The sequence below is a fragment of the Myotis davidii genome, unplaced genomic scaffold (genome assembly GCF_000327345.1).
Source record: "Myotis davidii unplaced genomic scaffold, ASM32734v1 scaffold898, whole genome shotgun sequence".
In the NCBI taxonomy this organism is placed as follows: domain Eukaryota; kingdom Metazoa; phylum Chordata; class Mammalia; order Chiroptera; family Vespertilionidae; genus Myotis; species Myotis davidii.
In genome coordinates this window covers 631,241-641,073 of record NW_006289504.1, presented here as the reverse complement: position 1 = coordinate 641,073, position 9,833 = coordinate 631,241, and the positions used below count along the sequence as shown (strand labels likewise).

General features: G+C 47.1%; 1 protein-coding gene across 1 annotated transcript in view; it reads left to right on the top strand.

The window, feature by feature from the left end:
* Positions 1 to 9,833, top strand: part of ZNF592 (zinc finger protein 592) — a 36,248-nt gene that overhangs the window by 2,622 nt on the left and 23,793 nt on the right. Inside the window, exon 2 of the mRNA XM_006761984.2 lies at positions 3,955 to 4,035. The gene's annotated coding sequence lies outside the window, so the exon portion shown is untranslated. The remainder of the gene's footprint in view (positions 1 to 3,954; positions 4,036 to 9,833) is intronic.

Here is a 9,833-nt window from a genome sequence, read left to right as displayed (position 1 = left end):
AGTCATCTACGGGAACCACAGAGATACCCAGGACTAATAGCATGTTCCGCGTGTCCCCTCAAACCTTCGATTTTGGAATCTGGGAGTGTAGTTCACCTATAGCAGTGATGGCAAACCTTTTGAGCTCGGCGTGTCAGCATTTTGAAAAACTCTAACTTAGCTCTGGTGCCATGTCACATATAGAAATTTTTTGATCTTTGCAACCATAGTAAAACAAAGATTTATATTTTTGATATTTATTTTATATATTTAAATGCCATTTAACAAGGAAAAATCAACCAAAAAAATGAGTTCCCGTGTCACCTCTGACACGCATGTCATAGGTTCACCATCACTGCCCTATGGTGATGAGGCTGGTGGCCCACTGGGCGGCACCAGACACCTGGGTGACAGCTGGGGACGAGTGACCCCGTGGCACAGCCGCTTTCTCTTTGCTGGGCCCTTTGGTCAGGGAGTGGAGGCTTGGTTCCCAGCAGGTCCGAGGCTACTGGTTTCTTGCTTAAATTCAGGACTCCCCACACTAAGAGATGATGCTTTTACAGAGCTCAGTGGGAGAGGTGCCTCAGGATGGTTTGGGAATAAGAGGTGTCCTGTCCCCTTTTTGTCTCAGGCTCTGGGTCTTGTTCCCTCTAACAAAGTTCGGTGCCCAGTGAGTGCTGAGATCTGTTCCCCGGTAATGAAAGGTGACGGAGGCACCGGTTATAGCATGTCGGTCTATCTCTCCGTTTTCAGCTCTATTTACTTATTTATTTTTAAAGTAATGTCTTTTTAAAAAATATATATTAATTTCAGAGAGGAAGGATGAGGGAGAGAGAGATAGAAACATCAATGATGAGAGAGAATCATCGATTGGCTGCCTTCTGCGCGCCCCATACTGGGGATTGAGCCCGCAACCCGGGCATGTGCCCTTGAGTGGAATTGAACCTGGGACACTTCAGTCTGCAGGTGATGCTCTATCCACTGAGCCATACCGGCTAGGGCAGCGGTTCTCAACCTGTGGGTCGCGATTCCTTTGGAGTCGAATGTCCCTTTCACAGGGGTCGCCTAAGATCATCGGAAAACACATATATAATTACATATTGTTTTTGTGATTAATCACTATGCTTTAATTATGTTCAGTCTGTAACAATGAAAATACATCTTGCATATCAGATATTTACATTGCGGTGCATAACAGTAGCAAAATTACAGTTATGAAGTAGCAATGAAAATCATTTTATGGTTGGGGGTCACCACCACATGAGGAACTGTATTACAGGGTTGCGGCATGAGGAAGGTTGAGAACCACTGGGCTAGGGCTTCTCCGCTCTATTTAAACTTTGTTGCCTGTACCCTAGTTTCCACTTGCAGCAGCTCAGTCAGCTGTACGGTCCTATCCCCTTTTCTTCCTTTTTATCTATTTTAAAATATAATTGCTCTATTGAGAGATAATTCACATGGCATATAATTCAGTCATTTAGCACGTACCATTCCGTGGTGTTTAGTATATTCACAGAGCTGTATCCCCTTCTCTTAAGACTCAAGACCAACCCATGCCCTCTTCTCCCTGCGGCTCTCAGAGCCAGCCCTCTGTCTCCTCCGGCGCCACACAGATCCCATCCTCCAGACACACGGCCTTATTGTGGGACGGTGGCCAGCAGGCACTTTCCACCATTACAGTATTGACCGTCATCGGCCTGCAGGAGCCCAGCATTCACAGGCAGTGCTCCTCAGGTAGCCCCCTTCCCGCTGGCAAGCCCCATCACGACTCAAGGTCTCTTTATTTATAGCAACATTTTAAAGGCTAAACACAAATAACACTGCACATTTGCCAGCTGCCCGACTGGTGATGAACCTGCTCAGGACTCCGTGACTGTCCTTGAACAAGCTTAGTTCTGGGCAGATGAACCTGTCCAGTCACTGTCCCTTCCTCCTGGTGGGTTCCCTTCCAGTGAACACATGGGAGCTCTAAACAGACGACGCAATGAGCAATTACAGGGGACAGGGGCAAAAGTAGGTTTACAGTGGTGAGTCCGTGAAACGCAGAGTTTATCCTTGTATTACGATGTGTTCGTTATTGTATTACTTGTTTGAGCACTTATGAGAATGTACCTCAGTGCACTGTGAGATTCTTTTGAGTTAGAAAGCTATGGTAATATTTGTAACCTGCACATCTTTTTCCGTACAAACAACGGTAATTCAGCTTCTGCCCACCCTGCATATAACAGGTCCGGCGATGGTAAGTGCCGTGAAGAAAAATAAGGCGGATTAAAGGGGCGGAGGCTGATGGTGGGCTGGGGGGGGGGGGTGTCTATGTACAGTGGTCAGAAGACCATAAGGCCTGGTGATGTCTGAGTAAAGACCTGAGGGAGCGAGGAGTGAGCCCGTGAGGCCTGCGGGGAAGGACTTCCCAAGCAGAGGGAGTATTAAGTGCAGGGGCTCTGAGCAGGTGCCCACGTGCCTGGGGAGCAGCAGGGGCCTGTGCACACCTGGAGCGGACGGGGTGACAGAGGGACCTGAGGGCCGTTAGATCACCCTCGGGCCGGGGTACAGGCTGGGTGTACCTGTGTGACACGGGGGAAGGGTTGGAAGGGTTTGAGGACGGGAAGAACATGGCCCGATGGGAGTGGAAAGGCAGCGCTCTGGCTGCTTTGTGGAGCATGAAGAGAGGAGGCAGAGCTGGGGGTCAGGGGGTCAGTCCGCAGGCTGTCGGGGACCCAGGGGAGAGAAGGTGGTGGCAGAGCTCATTAGAAAGGGCTGGTTTGGATAATTTGAGGCGGTTTCAGAGGGTTTGTGTGTGGATCAGATGACGGGTCCGGAGGAGAGAGAACTCAAGGATGTCAAGGTTTTAGCCTAAGCCACGGGAAGGAGGAAGTTGTCACTTTCTGAAATGAGGAATCCTGGGAGGAACTCGAGGGTTAGATTTTTCTTTTTTAAAAATATATATTTTATTGATTTTTTACAGAGAGGAAGGGAGAGGGATAGAGAGTTAGAAACATCGATGAGAGAGAAGCATCGATCAGCTGCATCCTGCACACCCCCTACTGGGGATGTGCCCGCAACCAAGGTATATGCCCTTGACCAGAATCGAACTTGGGACCCTTGAGTCCACAGGCCGACGCTCTATCCATTGAGCCAAACCGGTTAGGGCTTCGAGGGTTAGATTTTGAACATAGTAGGTTTGGATGCCTATCTGAGTAGAACTCCACGCCTAGAATCCCAGGGATACTAATTAATAATTTAGTGAGGGCCCGTGGATGGACTTATGAAATAGCAGACGGCAGAACGTTTTACTGAAATAACTGCAGTAAAGATAGAAAACCATGCCGTGAGGAGGAATAAGTGAAGCAAGCACAAGGGAGGGTGAGGTGGCTTGTGCTGGGCGGGTAGAGGTCCCTCCTTCTATCCTGTGGGATGCCTGTGCCCCTGGGGAGCCTTCCTGGCTCCGCAGATGTGTGGCTCCGGTTGTTCCCAGCAGGCTGGTGGGGAGTGGAGAACAGGGTATGGGCCTTCCCTCTTGTCCTCAGTGCTAGGCGTTGGTCTTGGCACCTGGTAAAGGTTTGATGGGTGACCCTCCATTTCTGAGCCCCAGTTCTCCGTGTGTAAGATGCAGAGGTAGACTAGACCAGTGCACTGTGATCAGCTGGGAAGCTTAAAAAATGCAGGCATCGCTGGTCTGGCGTGGCCCAGTGGTTGAGTGTCAACCTATGAACCAGGAAGTCATGGTTCAATTCCTGGTCAGGGCACATGCCCCGGGTTGCAGGCTTGGTCCCCAGTGTGGGGCGTGCAGGAGGCAGCCGATCAATGATTCTCTCTCATCATTGATGTTTTTATCTCTCTCTCCCTCTCCTTCCTCTCTGAAATCAATAATTAAAAAAAAAATGCAGGGGTCCATCCCAGACCTACTGAGTCAGAATTTCCAGCTGGGAGCTGGGAGCTGGGATGGTGTTTCAGTCACGTGTTCTTCTTTTGCAGTCGGTGCAGCAGCTCCCCAGACGGGTGTCCGAGAGCCACCGGACCAGATACCTCCTGAGGCCCCTGCAACTCCAGCATCCTGTGAGTCTCAGAGTGCTCGCAGGATCACTCTGTTCTTGGGACGTGGGATTTTTGGTTGGGGTGGAAGGGCCTGGAGGGGGAGAGGAGAAGCTGCCACTGGGTGAAGGTGAAGGGCACCAGGGCAGGGGCATCAGCAGGGGTTTGGAGAGGCCTTAGGAGTGGACCCGGGAGGAATATGGGACCATTTTCCCCCCATGTCCTTTGGTCCAGCTAAAGTTTCTCCCTCCTCTCCCACCCACGGATGCAGTGTCTCTCTGTGGTCCGTGTTCAGCCACAGTCCAAACAGAAGCCCCTGCAGGTCACAGGAGCGGCGCTGACCTCGTGCCTGCTCACTCGGTCTCTTCGCCTCGCCAGTTTCCACTCCTGGAAGAAGCGCCTCCACCTGGCAGCCACCTCACGCACTTTCTTCCGGTCCCAGCTTCTGCTAAGTAATTTCTCTCCTTCCCTCCCTGCCTCCCTCCCTCCCTCCCTCTCTCTCTGTCCCTCTCCCTCACCCCATCTCTTTCTTTCTGTCTGTCTCTCACACTTGAGTCATTCTTTGGTCTCTTGCCCCTGCTATGTTTCTTCTTCTAAAATGCAAAGCTGATGGCAACTTCTCATTTACCCGCTTTTTAATATGTATATATTTCATTGATTTCAGAGAGAGGAAGGGAGAGGGAGAGAGAGAAACATCAATGATGAGAGAGAATCATGGATCGGTTGCCTCCTGCATGTCCTCACACTGGGGATCGAGCCCACACCCAGGCATGTGCCCTGATTGGGAATTGAACTGTGACCTCCTGGTTCATAGGTTGATGCTCAACCACTGAGCCACACGGGCCGGGCTCATTTACCCATTTTAAAATCCTTAACCATTGCACCCAGATGATATACATATATGTAAGCCATATTCAGCTGGGGGAGCAGGGTAAAGAGTTCACCCGCAGGTCCTAAAACACACGTACACGGGTCCTTTCTTCTAGTCCTGAGCCAACAAACAGTCGGCAGTTCAAGGAACCTTACTCGTGTTGTCTCGTAGCCCAGGGCCCCTTCATCACTCGGCTCTCGCGTTCCCAGTGTAAATCTGTGGCAAGCTGTTTGCCTCCTTGTCTCAGTAAACATTCTCAGTACAGATCAGATTTTCCTTAATGCTTTCAGGGTGCCCTCCTTCATGTCCAGTTACTGAAAGTTTATTAATCCACTGTTGCCGAACTTAATATTGCTAAGAAAAAGAAAAAAAAGACAACCAAGTTTAATGTTATTTAAACTTCAAAAGCTTCAATACTAAGGGAAAGAAAGCTCATCGACGTAGTGACATTTCTTGTTCTTATTTCTTAAGAGCCTTTTATTATTTTTATTTCTAAATTTGAATAAGTGTGGACATTTTCACATTTATATCATTTATCTGCAACAACTTCCATATGTTTTCTGACTAATGGATCCGGTTGTCTTTTGTCTGCATCTTTTTAAAAAATATATATTTTATTGATTTTTTTACAGAAAGGAAGGGAGAGGGATAGAGAGTTAGAAACATCGATCAGCTGCCTCCTGCACACCTCCGACTGGGGATGTGCCCGCAACCCAGGTACATGCCCTTGACTGGAATCGAACCTGTGACCCTTCAGTCCACAGGCCGACGCTCTGTCCACTGAGCCAAACCGGTGAGGGCTTTTGTCTGCATCTTTTATTTCAAACTTCAAGATGCTGCCCTCTTCTCTCTAGTATTTTGAGGTTTGATGAACAAACCTGTGCTTCAGGTAATGCTCCCCCGTCCCCTAAATCTTCATTTCTGCAGAATAAAATAGAGTTCTGTTTTTTGAGGCTCTCGTCAGAAAGCTCTTCATCTACGTTATAGCCTCAGCATTTCCCAGACCCTCTTCCTGCACTGGTGTGTCTTTCTCACGTTGTGGGGGCTGCAAACTACACAGCACACTCAGGCCCGGGCCCTGCGAAGTTTTGAATGAGGCAGGATCACAGGTTTCATGTTGTTTCCAGTGTCCTTTTGGTGATGCCAATGTGTTCTGGGCCTTTTGTGATGAGACATGTAACATGGTGTCATCAGGAAACAGTCTGGGCTGATTATAAAATAATTGTGTTATAAATAATCCTACATAATAAAAGGCTAATATGCAAATGGACCTAATGGCGAAACTACTGGTCGCTATGATATGTGCTGACCACCAGGGGGCAGACGCTCAATGCAGGAGCTGCCCCCTGGTGGTCAGTGCGCTCCCACAGGGGGAGCACCACTCAGCCAGAAGCTGGGCTCACGGCTGGCAAGCACAGTGGGAGTGGTGGGAGCCTCTCCTGACTCCGTGGCAGCGCTGAGGATGTCTGACTGTGGGCTTAGTCGGACATCCCCGAGGGCTCCTGGACTGCAAGAGGGCGCAGGCCAGGCTGAGGGACTCCCCGCACCCGCCCAGTGCACGAATTTCATGCACTGGGCCTCTAGTCCTGTATAATCATCTTTGCCATGTGCATATCAACTTCCTTAGGATAAGTTTCTGGAAGTGGAATTCGTGGGTCTTAAGTATGCATTATTAACTTGCTATGTTTTTTTTGGGGGGGGGTTTCAATAAGACATTTTTTACTTAAAAATGAGGTCTCTCTGCGACTGTCAACATGGATGTATGTGTCACATGATAAACCTAAGTTAAGGCATGAAACACGTTGACGTAAAATTAGTGCAGGAGCCCTGGCTGGGTGCCTCAGTTGGTTGGAGTGTCGTTCCATATGCCAGAAGGTTGTGGATTTGATTTCCGATCAGGGCCCATAGCTAGGTTATGGATTTGATCCCCAGTTGGGGTCTCCGATTGATGTTTCTCTTTCTCCTTTCTCCCTCCAAAATAAAAAGCAAAACAAACAAAAAAAACACCACCATATCCTCAGTGAGAATTAAAAAAAAAAAAGTGCTGAGAGTGCTGTACAAGTGTTTTATAAGAAATAAATATTACTGTTTTAAGCCACAACAATTCTCTACTGAGGTTGAATCCTGGGAAATGAAAAGCCCTGTGGGTCGGCGGAACATCTGGTAACCTTGGTCAATTTGGTGAGCCAAAAGTGGTTTCTCATTATTTTCATTTAAATTTTTCTAATTTTATTGATAGACTTTTTTTTTGGTATTTTCTCTCTCTGCTTTTATAACAGGGTAGATTTAAATATATATATGTGTGTGTGTGTGTGTGTGTGGCTGCCTCCTGCACACCTCTTACGGGGATGTGCCTGCAACCAAGGTACATGCCTTTGACCGGAATTGATCCTGGGACCCTTCAGTCTGCAGGCTGATGCTCTATCCACTGAGCAAAACCGGCTAGGGCCAGGGTATATTTGATTGATTTCTGTTTTCTACTTACAAACAGTATGATAGTTTACAGCAAGGCTTAAAGAAATACAAATACTGAGGTACACAGTGAGTCCCATCACTGTTATCGATGACTAGTGTTTTGAGTTTTCCTTATGAGGGCAAAACAGAAATCAGGACTGGATCTTAGGTTTTTAAAAGCATCAGCGTTGCCCTAGCCCCGCGGTCGGCAAACTGGTTCGCGAGCCACATGCGGCTCTTTGGCCCCTTGAGTGTGGCTCTTCCTAAGCCTTAGGAGGACCCTCATTAAGTGAATAACAATGTACCTACCTAGATAGTTTAAGTTTAAAAAATTTGGCTCTCAAAAGAAATTTCAATCGCTGTACTGTTGATATTTGGCTCTGTTGACTAATGAGTTTGCCAACCACTGGCGTAGCCAGTTTGGCTCAGTGGATAGAGCATCGGCCTGTGGACCGAAAGGCCCCAGGTTCGATGCCGGTCAAGGGCACATGCCTGGGTTGTGGGCTCAGTCCTACAAGCAGGAGGCAGCCAATCAATGATTCCCTCTCATCATTGATGTTTCTATCTCTCTCTTCCTCTCTGAAATCAATAAAAAATATATATTAAAAAAATAATAAAAGCATCAGCTTTGGTATTTAAAATTCAGAGTTTATAAATGTTTTTCCTGCTGCTGATGGTGAGCTGCCACATCCTTTACTCGCTCTGATTCTCCTAGCAAACGGCACCTTACCTCACCTCCGGCTGCTTTGAGCCGGTTGCTGAGATTTCTCTGTGTGGAGAGCATTGCTTTCTTCTGATGTAACACTTCTCTGCTTCAAGAGTGAGACAATAGGAGGCTCCCTGCTATTTCCCTGCACACCGCCAACTACCCCTCCTCCCCACATGCTCTTCCCAGCTCCTTAAAGAGACCCGTCTCTCTGCCTTCCTCCTCAGTCTTTTTTCCTAGATAGTAAAAAACAAAAAGGGGGTGGGGGTTGGGGGCGGGATAAGCTTATAAAGCGAACATCATACAGGTGTTTCCTTGGTATTGGGATGCCAAGTGCTTTCCCTGATGCCCAGTATCTTGCCCCTGGTTATGGGTTCCAATACTTCCCAGTCCAGGCACAGACATTCAGCAAGCTACCTGCCACCCCATTTCAGTATAGACAATTCACTTTATCATTATCCGCCATAACCAGGCGGCTTTCCAATGGGAGTGGTTTTTATTTCCTGTGAACTCTTAAGCAGGCAGGTGTATTTTGTTCGGAGGTTGGGGGGTGGGGGGCAAGAACGCAAACCTGCAAACCTGTTGGTCCCCCGGGGTGGTAACAGGTTTACCTCCCCCACGCCACCTGCTTCCCTGCGGTTCTGAGTGTTTTGTCTTTATTTTCCCATTTAAAAGTTACAAAAGCAGTTTATCTGCACAAAAAAATCTTTTGAAAAAATAACCCACCAGTAATCCTACCACCCTGTATAATTATTTTTCTCTTTCTTTTTATCTTGGCTCAAATGCAGACTTAGTTTTACATTGTTATAATCATAGTCTGACATGACAACACTTTGTATTCATTTTTTTTTTAACTTAACGCTACAAGTAACTTTCCGTGTTGCTATGTAGATGTCACAATTAGGATTTTTAAACATTTAAATATATTTGGGTAACATTGGTTAATGACATTATATAAATTTCAGGTATATAGCTTTATAATACAACATCTGTATATTGCATTGTGTCCTCCTCACCCAAAGTCTAGCCTCCTTCTGTTACCATATATTTGACCCCCTTTGCTCTCTTCATCCTCCCCACCCCCTTCCCCTCTGGTAACCTCCATTCAGTTATCTGTATCTATGAATTTGTTGATTTTTTATTTTTTAGAAAGAATTTATTTTATTTCATTTCAGAGGGAGGTGGTCCCCTCTGGTAACCTCCATTCAGTTATCTGTATATCAGTTTTTTTTTTTAGAAAGAATTTACTTTATTTCATTTCAGAGGGAGGTGGGGGGAGAGAGAGAGAGAGAGAAACATCAATGATGAGAGAAAATCATTGATTGGCTGCCTCCTGCACGCCCCCTACTGGGGATTGAGCCTGCAACCCAGGCATGTGCCTTGACCAGGAATTGATAGGTTGACACTCAACCACTGAGCCATGGAGGCCGTGTTTGTTGCTGTGCTTCTAAGCTCACTCACTTGGGCCTCTCCACAGGCTGCATGGTAGCTGGCTTTCCCTGAGTGCGTGATCCAAGGGAGATTTCTTGTCCTTTTTTGTCTTCTTTGTTTCACTTAGCACGGGACTCTCCTGAGCCATGCATGTTGTCACAGATGGCAGTGTTTCTTCCATCTTTCTCTGGCTGAGTAGTATTCCATTGTGTACATGTACCACCTCTTCCTTATCCAGTCATCTGTGGATGGACATTTAGCATAATTAGAATTTAAAAAATAACTTGAACTGTACACGGATTTTTTTGTTTGTTTGTTAATCTTCCCCCGAGGATATTTTTTCCACTGATTTTTAGAGAG